Here is a 15,515-nt window from a genome sequence, read left to right as displayed (position 1 = left end):
AGCAGCTGAAAATCCCATCCCACCTGCTGTGGTTGGCTATGGCTCCTGCCTCCTCTTGCTGGAAGACTTCCTGGCCTGACACACTTTGAGGACAGTCCCCAGCCACATAACCACAGATGCCCCTTTTGACTTAACAGGGAAATAAGGAAGGAAAGTATACCTTCCTTGTCTGCAAGTTTTCCAGACTTCCATAGCCCCAATTTGTTCCCAAATTTCTTTTTAACTTGTATACAATATACTACCATTTTGAAAAGATGTGTTTAACTGTTACTCCTCCTTAGGTAATCAATAATAAGTTTGGTATGGTTCCTTCCATACCTTTCTACCTATGTATCCATCTATTCCTGTTATTTAGAGAAATGGGAATATTGTTGAAACTGCAACTTACATTTTTAACTTCCCATGTATTGTGATGATCACTCCAGAGCATCACACATAAATTGAACTTGGAATTTCCTATAGTATAGACATACCAAAAACCTGATGTTTTCAGATAAGAACTTGTCACATTGGCTACTGGAAGTCTAAGACCTAATATTTCTGGTCCACTTATAACAAATGTAGAGGATGGCATGCATTTGTTTGAGTTTGAAGCTAAGTCAAGGGGAAGTATGTGATAATAGATTTTAATCTGTTAATTAAATAAAGATGATCCATATGAGAGGGGACAGAGCAGTCCTGGGCAGGAGCATGTGTTCATTAATGAAGTCTGAAAGTATAATATCCTTTAGTAAGTAAAAAAAAAAAGACTAAGAAATTAGAAGGAATATTAGTTGGCCTGGATTGGTTTTTATTCAATGTACTTTAATTTTTTTTATGTTTATTTATTTTTGAGAGAGAGAGAGAGAGAGAGAGAGAGAGAGAGAGAACACACAGGTAAGGGCAGAGAGAGAAAGGGAGACATGGAATCCAAAGCAGGCTCCAGGCTCAGAGCCATCAGCACAGAGCCCAGTGTGGGGCTCGAACCCAAGGACTGTGAGATCATGACCTGAGCCAAAGTTGGATGCTCAACCAACTGAGCCACCCATGCGTCCCATTTAAAAGATTATTAGCTTTTATTAGATGTCTAAAGGAAATTGGAAGACAGGGGTTATTTCTCAATCACACACATTTCTATAGCTCAGTTGCCTATGCTTAAAATAAAGCCAAATCATGCCAGGGTTACATTAGATACAAACTGTTCAGACTACACAATAGGCTATCACTTTCTCTTCAGACTGCTGTCCAATGATTACAACTCCCCTACCCCCAAGAATGTCAATCCTTACCTTTATTTGGGCTGATTAATAAAGCTTTGGCCTGCTCTTAGCCAATGATAACAATATTGTCAGGCAGTATAACTTCTGACTTCTTGACATTCAGAATCCATTGAAAACCTCACTGATAGAAACCATGCTTATTCACAGGTGTCTAAAGAATAATTAGTTCATCCCTCCTCTCATTTGAAATTCAAGTTCTATCCATGCACAGATGAAAGCTGTGTGCACAGACTAGGCTGATATTGTATAATAACCCCCAGAAATGCTTTCGCTGAATTACATGTTGGGGTATTCCATCAGCTTCCACTTTAGATTAAGGCTATTGTAAAAAGAACATTATTGTGGCCAATGTTTGGAGTTGAGGAGACTCCAGTTTTAATCCCAGCCTTGCCATCAATTAACTGTAAGATTTTAGGCCAGTCATGTAATTTCTCTGAGCCTCAGCTACTTCATCTATTAAATAGAAATAAGAACAGCTCCTAGCTCATAGGCTGTTCATAGAATGAAATGAGATAATCCATGTTAAGCTATGGCAGTACAGTACTCCATTCTGGTCTTACTTGAGCATGACTTTCACCGGAGTGCTCTAGACCCACTGTGGATCGTAGAAACTGATGTCCAGACCCACTGGACACTCTGGACCAATAGGACTGTCCTCCAGTCTGCTTGCCCACTTGGCTCATGCCGACCAAGCTGTCTCGTTAAAACATGTTTATGTCAGTTGAACTTATCCTAGTAATATTTTAATATTTATATTCATATACTCCAAAAAAGTATGACTGGAGTTATTTCAATAAAAATCAAGGGAAATATTTGGAAAACTTCATAAAGGCCAGGAAATTTTGCTCTCAAAGTAGTTAAGGGTATAATAACTACTAAAAAAATGGGAGAAAACATATAGAAAACTTAGAAGAAATACATACTCAGAATGTTTCACAATTTGTTTCATTTCACACTCCAATTTAACTTCAAATTATAGATACTGTATTGTGGATGTGATTATAGAAGAGAGAGATGGCAGCATGACTCAAATCAGGATTTAGAATCAAAGAGAATTGCCCTACCAAAAGATTAAGGAATGAACTCCTATTCATAGGGTTCATTTAAATAAAAGGTGTAAGATATGCCTGTATCATCATGTTTTTGTAAATAATTGTGTCCACTTTAACAAGTGTTGGTATTTTGTTTTGTTTCTAAATCAATTAGTGAGTTACTGTGCCCAGGTCACTTCTACTATATTATTATCATTCACAGCATTTTTAAGACCCATGGGGGAAATGTCTTTCTGGTCCTGGAACCAGTGGTGCATGTCCATGAAATGGAATGTTTTGGCTTAATGGATTTTGTAAATCAAATACTTGTCTTTCCTTTTTGTAGTCACTCCTAGAAAGGTTAGGAGCCAACCTGATGATCTACCCTATGCTAATGGAGATGCTTTAATGATACACACTTTGTACTGATCTCATGGTTTGTTTCCTCCTCATTTAAGTTTCCAGGATATTTTTGCAAGGTTTATGTAATTTTACAGAACTTGATGTATCATTCAAGGTACTGATACAAAAACCCATAACTGTTCTGTTTCAAGCAGAGAGGGATTTAATACAGGGGATTAGATGCTTATGCATGGAAGGTGGGCTCTAGACTAGTCCCACAAATATGCCTCCTGAAAAACACTCCCGAACTGACCCACCAAAGGAGCTGCTGCGTCTCTGGAGCAGCCAGGAAACGAAAATCAGGAGGCTCCCACTGGAACTGTTGACTTCCAAAGCTCACCTCAGAGCTGCCGTGCAGGGATGGTGAGTTGGTTATTGCTGGATGGCTGCTCCTGACTTTCACACCCATGCATCTAGGAGCTAGACACCATGGCAGAGAAACATGGCCTCGTGCCCATGTTTGCCGATAGCAGCAGCCGAAGCAGGAGGGAAATGGTGGCCTTGCTCACTTCCACCTTCTCAGCCTCACACAAGCACTTCAAACAGGTGGAATCGAATTCCCAGCAAGAACCCTAGCTTCAAGGGAGCCTAGGAAATACTTTTAGCCAAGTACTCTGCAGGGCTACAAAACACCGAAGACGTTGCTGTGAATGCAGAGGGCCAGTTCCCGACACTTCGCTTTAAATATTTTTGTGAGTCATCATACATCCTTCCCAGTACAAGCTTGAGAGAATCTAATTAGAAAAATACTCCCTCCCCTTTCCTTTCTTAAAAAAAGAGTAGCAACATCTCCCATGACATCGTATCCGATATGCCTTCTCCTTCCGAGACAAATCTTGGAAGTGTCACTCAAAGGAAAAAAGAGAAAACTCCAAGCTCCACCTCTCACTAGCTGTGGGACACTAAACCACCCCAAGACCCAGTTTCCTACCTGAGAAAATGAGAATAGGAACAACATGTGTTCAACTACCTTATGTGACAGTGTGGAGATCAAAGGAGATAATGCATGAAGCATATTTGGCCTCCTCAAGAATCTTTTTGTCTCTAAAACACAGGTCACATTTACTTTTCTCAATCAAATTTTATCTCCTCTCCACCCCTATCCTATCAAGCTGGCAAAAAAATAAAATAAAAAAAGGAAAAGGACATATGTGAGGTGATAGATGTGTTAATTAGCTCAATAGCAAGAATCCTTTCACAACATACACATATATCAAATCATCGCGTTGTACACTTTAAATATAGTACAGTTTTATTTGTGAATTATACCTCCATAAAGCTGGGGAAAGAAAGACACACATGGTCCCCTGGAAGCCAGGCTTTCTTGCTGCTTTGGTGCCTGCTAGGGGACCTGACCTTCACCTTGGGTCTGGCTATGTCATTGAGGGGTGGGGGGTGTTGAGCCTCCTCTCACGATTTGGGGGCAGTTGTTGAGCACAAGCCCTAACTACTTGCCGTCCCGCGAAGCTTTTAGGCCCTGCGAGGCCCAGAGGGCCCCCCCCCAGATACCCGCCAGCTCCCCTGTGCGTCCCCAGCCACTGCCTCACTTCTGGGCAAACCTGCATAATGGCTTCCGCCTTCCGTGAACCCAGCCTTTAGAAAACAAGAGACCAAAGGATGGGGTGCTGTCCGTCACACAACTCACTCTCGCCACAGATTACACCGCCACATCCGAAAAGTGCTCTGCCTGTCAGGTGGTACACAAGTGCACAGAACAGGAGTTCCCCGTTCATCTGCCCCGGCTGTGGGCTGGCTCTAACAAGCACCAGCGTGCGGCCGCAGAGAGTGCCCTGAGAATGACACACCAGAAAATGCAGAGCACCATTTCATCACTGTGGTTTTTTTAAATTTTTTTAAATGTCTTATTTATTTTTAAGAGAGAGAGAGACAGCATGAGCAGGGGAGGGTCAGAGAGAGAGAGGGAGACACAGAATCTGAAACAGGCTCCAGGCTCTGAGCTAGCTGTCAGCACAGAGCCTGATGTGGGGCTTGAACCCAGGAACCATGAGATCATGACCTGAGCCAAAGCCCAATGTTCAACCGACTGAGCCACCCAGGCACCCCCACTGTGTTTTTTTTTAATGTTTATTTATTTTTGAGAGAGAGAGAGAGTGAGAGAGGCAGAATGCAAGTTGGGTAGGGGCAGAGAGAGAGGGAGACACGGAATCCAAAGAAGGCTCCAGGCTCCAAGCTATCAGCACAGAGCCCGACACGGGACTCAAACTCACTAACTGTGAGATCAGGACCTGAGCTGAAGTCCAACGCTTAACTGGGACTGGGCCACCCAGGCTCCCCTTCATCACTATTTTTAGTGGATTTGTATTTATTATAAAAAAAGTAGAGAGACACAATGTGCGAAACTCTTCTTCAGATCTAGTGAATCCTACCTCTAAAGTGCTCAGCACCTAGGTCATTTCCTATGGGTCATGTAAGATCTGTGGCGGTGGAATTCACCGTCTTTCTTTGAAATGAGCCGGTCATGATAGCTCAGTGGTTTTCAAAACACTCAGTGATGTGAAGATAGGAGTGGGTGAGACTTTGAGTCTTCAGCCTTGCTTTAACCAGAGCTACCTGACACTTATCTGGTGCGTCTATCTGGTTAGAAGAAAAGAGTCCCGCTACTCAAAGCAAGAAAAAGGTTTTACAAACCGCTGAATTGGTTGATCTCTGGGGTCTGTGATTCCGTGAACACAGCCGGATCTGCTGAGAACAGGTGAACCTTTCCCCTGCGTGTTGTCCTCACCAGGCTCTTGCTTAGACATGAGCAAATGACGGCTGAAACCCCCCCTCCCGGCTCGCACCCCAGAGACCCAGCGCCTGAACCCTCCTGGGATGCGCACTGCTCCTTGGGGATCTGAGCTGCTGATGCAATGCCTCCTACCCTAGCTTTGGTGATTTTCTCCCTTGCTCCCCCACCCACCCACCCCAGTCTTGCCTTGGGCCGACCAAGTTTGAGGTCAGTGAATCAGAACCCAGACAGGCAACTGCACGCTGCCTTTCGGCTGCCTTGGCTGCGTTTTTCATACCGGCCAAGTGAAGCCCACAGCTCTGGAATCTGAGGCACTACCTCCAAACTCACAGCAGATAATATTAATAAATCAATCATTTGCTCCTTATTATCCAGCATTTTTTGAGGACCTGCTCTGTGTGAGGCCCAGGACTGGGTGCCAGGCACGCAGTGATAAAGAAGGCCTAGCTAGTGCCCTCAAGCAATGTAAGGGCTCCTGGGGGTGGCGGATCACATAGGTGCAATTGATTACTGTGGGACCCGGGGAATACACAACACTTGGGGGCACAGAGAATGAGGTCAGTAGGTGCGCCTGGGGAGGTGGAAGAGACCTTAGGGTGCCTAGACTGTAGTAGCTCCTCACTACGGAATGAAGGGATGTTTGAGAAACATAGACTCTGGAGCTAGACGCTTGGAATTGAATCCCACCTCCTCACTTCATCAGATGTGTGACTTCGGGCAAGTCACTCACCTCTCTGGGTCTCAGTTTTCCTATCTGAAAAATGGGGCCGGTAGCACTGGCCTTCCATCATTGGATGGTTGCAAGGATTAAGAGTTACTATAGGGAAGAGCCCCTGGGTGGATCAGGGGGTCAAGCGTATGACTCTTGATTTGGGCTCAGGTCATGAACTCACAGTTCATGGGTTTGAGCCCCGCAATGGGGCTCCACAGTGTGGAGCCTGCTAGGGATTCTCTTTCTCTGCCGCCCCTGCTTGCTCGCTCTCTTTGTCTCTGTCCCTTTCTCTCTCTCTCAGGTCTCTCTCTCAAAGTAAATAAATAAACTTGAAAAAAAAAGTCACTTGTTGAACTTGGAGTTGGTCCTTCAAGCAGTGTTTGGCACGTGGTGAAGGTACTATCTGGGCTTGTTCTTCACTGTGGGGGTTGGACAGGAGTCTGTAGGAGAGAAAAGAAGGAAAGACAGTGCACGGCATCCAGATTAACCACACAGGAACTCCTTCCAGTAACTCACTGAGGGAAATCGCTTTTACTGGAATTAAAAAAAAAAGTAGCATGAAATCCAGTTTTCTGTACCTGTCCCCGCTTTGGTCTCACATTCTCTTCCTCCTCCATCTCTTCCTTCCCTTTCTGCTCTTTTCCCTTCTTCCTTCTCCTTTCCCTCCATCCTTCGTCTCTTCTCTGTTGCATTCACCCCTTCCCTCCAGTTCTCTTCTGCCCTCTGCCATCTGCTTTTTTTCTCCTCTCTCACTGCCCTCCTGATTTCCCGTACCTGTGTTCCTCCTTCCCAGGGCCACCCCAAGCCGGCTGGCCCTCTACATATTCCTCCAAAAGCCTGAAAAACCAGATCCTCCTCTTCCCCTTCCTCCAGCAAGAAGCCTCCTGCTAGGCTCAGGACAGACCAGAACAAAGAAATACATCTTTTTTGTTACTGTTGCTTCTCAGTGAAAAGTACCAGTGGGTGCCCTTTGTTTCCAGCATGGCCAGGGCTCGCTTGACGCCATTTGTAGCTTGGGGTGGTCAGGGTTTTTGGCTTCGTAACTTTTCCCTGTCAGACACGCCAGCAGTTTTCAGAGTTTAAGTGGCAGTAATCGACTTGGACAGAACCACCCCCGCTGGTACCCTGAGGGGGGATAAAGCCTAGATCCTCAGAAAGAAAAAATTCATGAGTTTACTACACTCCAAAATGAATGCTCAGGCATGGAGAGTGAGCCCCGGAGCAGGGCAGAGTCTGGCCTGGGCGCTTCCTACGAGGGGCCTTCATTGTTTTCTATCCTGCAAATGATTCCTGCACATCGTGAGCCAGACACCACTCGGGGTCTGGGGATGGTGTGTTGACAAGGCAGGAAAGGTCCTGCTCTCCCAGGATCACTTCTGATGGGAGAGGCAACCATGTAAAAACGTGAACAAGGCACTTTTGGATAGTGACAAGTGCTATAAAGAAAATAAATAACTAATGAAGGTATCTTGGTGGGGAAGGGATTGCTTTAAGTCACACAGTGGGAAAGTCCTTCCTGAGAGGAGCCCTTTGAGCTGAATCCTCAAAGACAAGAAGGAGGCATCATGTAAAGACCCAGGCAAGGCCGGGTGCCAAAGACCCAGGTGGCAAGAGTTTGGAGAAAAGGGTCCAGAGAGGTGGAGTGTAGGGACCAAGGGGGAGGGTGGAATGTGATGACACTGGGCAAGGACGTGGGGCTTATAAGGCTTACGAGCCACCTTTATAAGTCCTTTTGTAAGTCACTGAGACTGATTGGATGATTATATCAGAAAAAGAATTTATTGAAAGGTGTTTCAGTGCGATTGCCAGGGACAGATATGGAAAATGACGAGAGAAAGGGGGTGGCATCTGGGCACAGTCAGTGCTACCTCCCCTGCCACCACTGGTCACTGGACGCTTCTCTGGATGGCATCCAAGCTGCTCCAACCCACCAGTGGGACAATTCCCCCAAAGTCGCCAAACCCAGATTCAAGTGTTGGGGGTATTAGGGTCCTTCAGAGAAACAACACCAATAAGATGTTGGACGTATGTGCATATGCGTGTATACATAGATAAAGAGATTTATTATAAGGAATTGGCTCTCATGATTATGGAGATTAAGAAGTGCCAAGATCTGCAGTTGGCACACTAGAGACCCAGGGGAGCCAATGGTGTGAGTCCCAGTCCCTGAGTCCCAGTTTGAAGGCAGGGAATTAAGCTTACAACCCGGCTCAAAGGCAGTCAGGCAGAGAGAGCTAATTCTGCCTCACTCGGCCTTTTGTCCTACTCAGGCCTCCAGTGATTGCATGAGGCCCGGCTGTGCCGGGAGAGCTATCTGCTTTACTGAGTGTACGGATTCAAATGCGTACCTCAGCCAGAAACACCCAGAATAACCTTTAACTGTTGGGGCCCTGTAGGCAAAAAACACCCTCAAACAATATTTGGCCTCCTGGGCCCCACATATGGCTTCGGTTCATCCTATGATTTTCTCATTGCTTTGCAAAAAGGCATATACTTTTAGGCTTTGAATCAACTTGGGTCAGTCAGTGACCTTCCCTTACTTTATTTTCTGGCTCTTTGTCTGCTGTTGGGAGTGAACATAATCCTCTGCCAAAGGATTTGCTTATAAAAGGATGAGCATCTTGCCCTTGAGTAACTGATGAACGGCCTTAAGGAATGTATATCTCCTCATAGAATTCTTCAGGTTTAACTTACGTTTAAAACCAGACTATTATTAAGGGATTCCTCTTTTTGCAATGACTTAATCCTGTTACTACTGTCCTGATAAGAATAACCTTTTCCAGAGCATGTCTTTACTTCAGGGACCTTGAACTATGTAACCATTAAAGAAATGATGTAACCACCCATGGTATATAAGACCCTGACCATCTAAGTAAGGTGTGGCTTTACCAACCACCATCCACGCTGTCTGTCTCATCTGTCTTGTCTGTCTTGTTCATCTTGTCCATCTTCTTTTCTAGAGATATTGTGCCGACACCAACCCCCTACTCGGGACCTTTCGACTATGGTGGGTGGGCTGGTCCCCCACATTTAACCATATATTTGGGCACTCCCTGGCCCAGTCGAGTTGACACATAAAGCTAATCATCACAGTGGGCAAGTGCAGCCCATTAGCTGAGTGGTCACCTGTCCACATCTTGGGGACAAAAATGGCTGGCATATGAGTGTCTGAAATACTCTTGAGGGGGAAGTAGACTCTTCCACCTATCAGACTTCAAACATTGGGGTGTTTCCCAAATGTAGAAAGTGGGTGAGGATTCCGAATAACCAAAGAAATGACAGATGTCCACCCTACCAAGACAAGAGTTAGCTTTTTATTTGAACACAATGGGAAGTCATTAAAGGAGCTTAACCAAGAAGTGATGTGATCTGATTTATAGTTTTTTAAGGTCACCCTGGCTTCAAAGTAGAGATGGATTGTAAGGGGCAAGAGGGAAAGTGGGAGGCAGGAGTAATGTTGCCTTGACCAGTTTGGTTGAAGTAACAAGACACAGTTAGATTGAGGATTCAGTTTGGTGGTGAAATCAGCAGGATGGGATTAGGGAATGGGGCTCGTCAGGGGCGACTGTAGTTTTTCAATGAAAAAATTGGGTGGGTGGTGGTATAGGTTATTGGGATGGGAGGTTGGGGGGAAAAGAGGGGGAAACAAGAGTTCATTTTTGATGTGTTCATTTTGACACAAAAGAGAGGCCAATTAGTCATCTAGTCACACTATAGACAGTTGGCTATTACAGGCACTATGTAGGAGAGACGTCAAGGTTGGAGAGAGAAATTGACAGGATGGGCTTCGGAGCCATTCAACTTGGCTTGCACTTATGGTTCTGCTAACTAGCTGTGTGAACTTGAGCAAGTGGTATGTCTTTGAGCTTTGGCGTCCTCCATGACAAAACAGGGCTACGTTAGTTTCCTAGCGCTGCCATAATGAAGTACTCCAAACGGGGTGGCTGCAAACTTCTGGATTCTTTAAAGGTAGAGATGTAGCAAGGCTGGCCAGCTTTCCTCTGACGGCTCTAGGGAAGAATTGTTCCTTGCCTCTTCCCAGCCTCCGGTTGTTGCAGGCAGCCCATGGCATTCTTTGTCCTGCTTGCTGCTCTGTCACTCCAGACTCTGCCTCTGACGTCAAGTGCATTGTCTTCCCCCTTTTCTGTGTGTCTCCATGTCTCTGAGTCCATGTGCTCAGTCTCTCTCTCCTTTCTCTTCTAAAGACACCAGTCACTGGGTTAGAGGGCACCTTAATTCAGCATGACTTCATCTTAACTTGATTACATAAACAAAGATCCTGTTTTCCAAGTAAGGTCACCTTCACAGGTAGCAGGGAATAGTTATTCCACATATCTTTTTGAGGGGACACAATTTAACTTACCATAAAGCATAACATTTTGAGTGCCTGGTATGCAATAATCTCTCCATGGAAGAGAATTGTTTTAATTCCTTTTGTTCTCTTTGGTGTGGACTGCATGAACAGCTATTGTGGGAGGTGACTGAATGTATTCGTAGAAGGCAATGACAACACACTTCCTTCCTTAGTGCGGTAATTCTGGATCCTTGAACATTAAGTAAACAGAATTTTTATAGCTCTATTGTTTTCGTATTTGTCATTTGAAAACTTCTGTATTGTATTGAAATCCAGTCAATAAATATTTGCAAAATAAATATTGCTTGAATTATATTGTTCTTATACTACTAGCTTCTTATGCTCCCTTTCAGAGTTCAAGTAGCATATATGTTCTCTACCTTTTAGTCTTACCCTCAGTGCCTAAAACTGAGCCTGTCACATAGTAGGTGCTGAATGATTGAACTGATAAATGACAAGAAAAATTATGCAAGCGTCACAGACATTATACTTTCCCAGATTTAAGGCATATTATAAATGACTTGTAAGCCATTGCTAATTCTACTTGAAGGGGTCTGGCAGGGCACTGGGGACGCCCTTATCATTAAACCTAGTTGGCAGCTGGGATGGGAGTACTTCTCAGTAATCACCCACAGCGGGCTGCGTAAGCTATTTGACCATTTATTCAGTTGTTTGTAACACTTATAAACTCAGAAACCACATCAACTAGTGTCAGTGCAGTGAAAGTAACCAATAAGTCACTGGAATTTTGAAAGCTTTGTGTTTTGAAATAACTGTTAACTTGGAGAAAATACGCTGGAATAAGAATAATACATAAAACACAGCGAATATCCTTTATCCAGATTTACCTGTTAGGTGTATCTATATGTGTATATATGTGAAATATTTTTTTCTGAACTATCTGAGAGTAATTTTCATTCATCATGGCCCTTTATGCCTAAATATTATAGTGTAGATTTAACAAAAATACCGCTGTTGTCCCGTTAGATCTGTTGATCTATTCTATTCATTCTGCACAGAATCAGGTGTGTCATTTTGCTGTTATGTTTCCTTAAGTTTCGTTTGATCTAGAATGTTTCCATAGCTTCTAAAATAGATTGTTCCTGGGCAGCTCAGTCGGTTAAGCGCCAGATTCTAGATTTTGGCTCAAGTCCTGATCTCATGGTCATGAGATCTAGCTCCACCCCCAACTGGCTCCTCCCTGGGCATGGAGGCTGCTTGGGATTCTCTCTGCCCCTCCCCCCAGCTCACGTGCACATGCACTCTCTCCCCCTGTCTTTCTTTCTCAAAATACATAAATAAACATCAAAAAAATAAATAAATAAAATAAATTCGATTGTTCCTCATTTGGGGTTTGAGTGAAGTACCTCCCCAGGGTTAGATTCAGATTTCGCTTTGCAACCTGGACTCCCACCATCAATGTGCTCTTCTCAAGACTCACATCTTAAGGCAAAGGAGGGCCACCTGTCCCACATTGGCAAAGTGATTGTGCGATAAAAATTCTTATGGAAGTATAATATACATACAGAAAAGTGCACAAATAATAAATGGACATTCTGTCAGCAATCTCAAAGTGCTCACAGCCATATCATCTCCTCCCAGACGGTAACAGATGAGTCACAGCCCCAACAGCCCACTCCGTGACCCTTCTCAGTTACTCCCTCCTCTCTCCCCCTCCCTGAAGCAAATCTCTAATCTGACCTCTACTATCATAGAGCAGTTTTGCCTATTTTTGAAGTTTTAGAAACAGACTCCTACATATGTTTTGGTACACTTGGCTTCTTTATCTCAATGTTATGTTTGTGAGATTCATCCATATTGTTGATGGAGTAGTAGTTCATTCATTCTGCTCTGCTCTGTGTACCGTTCCATTAAAAGAATATATAGCACAATATGTCCATTTCACAACTGAGTGATGTCTGAGTTGGTAATTCAGAGCTACTAAGAATAGTACTGCTATAAACAGATTTGTACATAGGCTTTGTTGAACGTGTGTATGTAATTCTATTGGATAGATTCCTAGGGGTACAGTTTCTGGGTCAGAGGCCAAATATATGTTCAATTTTAACAGGCATTGCCAAACAGCTTTGCAAAGTGGTCACATTAATTTTTACTCACGCTAGCAGCGAATGCGAGATGCTCTTGCTCCACGTCTCTCTTGCAGCTGTAACTCAGTGGCTTTTGAAGATTTGGCCAATTGGGTGCATATGTAACACAATCTCATGGTGGTTTCAATATGTATCCCCCCTACTGAAGACTTTTTATTAGGCATAATGGCCATTTGGTCATCCACTTTTATGAAGTTTCTGTTCAAGTCTTGTGTATTGTTCCATTGTGGTTTTTCTGAGATTTTCTTATTGACTTGTACATGGTCTTTGAATATTTTAGATCAGATCCTTTTGTTGGTTTAAAATATTGCAAATATCCTCTGTCACTTGCCCCTTCACTTTCTGAGTCATATATTTTCATGAATCAGATATTTAACATAATCTAATATATTGTTTTCTTTATGATTATTACTCTTTGTGTTCTGTTTAAGAAATAGTTTTCTCTTTGAAGGCCATGAAGATATTTCCATGTTTTATATTCCAGAAGCTTTAGTGTTTTACCTTTCATCTGGAGCTCTAATCCACCTGAAATTGATTTTTGTATGTGGGATGACGTTAAGAGTCAAGGAGCATGTTTTCCTATGTGGATATTCCAATGGTGTGGCTCCATTTACTGAAAAGAGCGTGCCTTCTTCTCTGCTTAATCCTTTGCCACTTTTATTGTCAATAAAAGTGTCCATTTGTGTGTAAGTCTATTTCTGTGCTCCTGTTATGTTCCTTTGGTTTATTTGTAGATCCTTGTGCAAACACCACACTGTCTTTGTTACCAAGGCTTTATAATCAAGACTGGATGTCTGGTCATCTAAATTCTCTAAATAAGAGGTTCTTCACAGTTCGGGGGGTGGGCAGGACTATTCTTGGCCCTTTTTACTTTCACTTAAAATTTAGAATTCCCTTGTCAATTTTTAGCAAAGTTACCTGTTGAGATTTTTATTAGAGTTGCATTAAATCTGTAGATTAAGTTGAGGAGATTGACTTCTTTATGCTATTGATCTCTGTGTCATGAAAACTGGCATATCCTTCAATCTATTTAGGACTTCCTTTTCCTTTTTCTTTATCTCTTTCCATTGTTGTCGTCACTGTTATCAACATAGTCTTCTTCTCTTTCTCCTCCCCCTCCTCCCTCTTCTTTTTCTTCCCCTCCTCCCTCTTCTTTTTCTTTCCCTCCTTCACCTCCTCCTCTTCCTCCTTCACCTCCTCCTCCTCCTCCTCCTCCTCCTCCTCCTCCTCCTCCTCCTCCTCCTCCTCCTTCTTCTTCTTCTTCTTCTTCTTCTTCTTCTTCTTCTTCTTCTTCTTCTTCTTCAGATCTAATGGCTTTATTAAGGGATTTGTGAACTGGGCAGCATCCAATTTAGCAAGTAGAGGGGAGTTCCCTATTTAGGATTTCTTTCATTTCTCTTGGGAGTATTTTATAATTTTCAGTACATTGACCTCTACAGTTTATATTTTATTTAATCTTAGATATTTGATTGTTTTAATGTTATTGCAAATTATATTAGAAAAAATGTTATTTATTAATTGTGACTGGTATATAAAAATACAATCTTTTATGTTGATCCTTAAGAAATCACTACACACATCAGAGGGTTAAAACAACAACGATGTATTATTTTTTGTGATTCTGTGGGTTAATGTGGCAATTTTTCTGTTTCACATAGTGTCAGCTGTGCCTGAAGTCATGGTGGGAGCCAATGGACCAAAATCTCCAAAGTCGGTTTGCTCCTATTTCTGGGATCTTGGTGGGCTTGGCAGGGAGACTGGGCTCCATTGGATGCTGGAGTCACTGGGCTATTCTCTCAGGATCCATGTGATCCCAAGGACTTCTCCCTCTGCACACGGACCTTCTAGCAGGGTAGCTGGACTTCCTACATCTGGCTCTAGTGCAAATGGCACTTTCTTTCCCATGGCCCACAGATGCCCTCTGACAGTTTTATTGGGCCCCAAGTCTTTTGGCCATCAGTGAAGAAGGCAACAGGAGAGAAAAACGCTGTCAGCTTTTCTAACCTCGGAGGATTAATTTGATGGTTTTTAGAATATTACCAGGGATGTTCCTTGTCTCTCTCAGTCAAAACATTTTCTATAAGTATTTTCACTTTCTAAAAGTGAGTGAGCAAAGAATGTGAAGGAAGGAAAAACAAGAATCTGTTCAAATTAATTCATTTGCAACTCTAAGAAAATGTTGTTATGTAGGCTATTTATGATGTTTTGGTTCTTTATATTTAGAAATACCCTTATCTTTAAACTAACAAAGCATTTTATCTTTAGCCTTTGACATCCCGAAAGGACAAAGAAGATGTTTTAATTTTAATTTTATGCATCTAGTAGAAGATGAAGGCAAGCTAAATAACTTCGTCAACATCATTCAGGTAATAAAGCCATCCATCTCTGTATCTAGTCATCAATTAATTTTTAAAATTCAATAAGAAAATCTTAAAATTTTTGAAATCTATTCATTCTTTCAACATATACTGACATATATTTGTAGATCACCACTATTCATCAATTGCCAATTTCCATGTATATTTCCTGATTACTCAGGTCCTGGATATCTAGGAGTACAAGACCTTTCGTGAAGCTTATATTCTAGGAGATGAGCAGAAGTTAATCAAATAATCACACATATTCAAATCTGATTATGAAAGGTAAGACATTAGAGGAACCATGAATGCATATTGCAGAGACAGATACATGATCTTCCTTGGGGAGTCTGAAAAAGCTTTTCTGAGAAATGACTTTCTGCTAGAAGTTAAACATAAGCAAATGGAAACCAGGAGAATGTCCAGACAGAAGGTAGATGAGGTATAAGGCCCCACTCTGCACTTTTGAGAAGTGAACAGAAACACAGTCCGGCTGGAGATTCAACAGAAAAGGGAGTCACTGACGCAGCTTAGGGGCAGAAG

This window comes from Suricata suricatta, chromosome 1 (assembly GCF_006229205.1).
Source record: "Suricata suricatta isolate VVHF042 chromosome 1, meerkat_22Aug2017_6uvM2_HiC, whole genome shotgun sequence".
NCBI lineage: Eukaryota > Metazoa > Chordata > Mammalia > Carnivora > Herpestidae > Suricata > Suricata suricatta.
The sequence above is the reverse complement of the archived record's forward strand: the minus strand, read 5'-3'. Positions refer to the sequence as shown.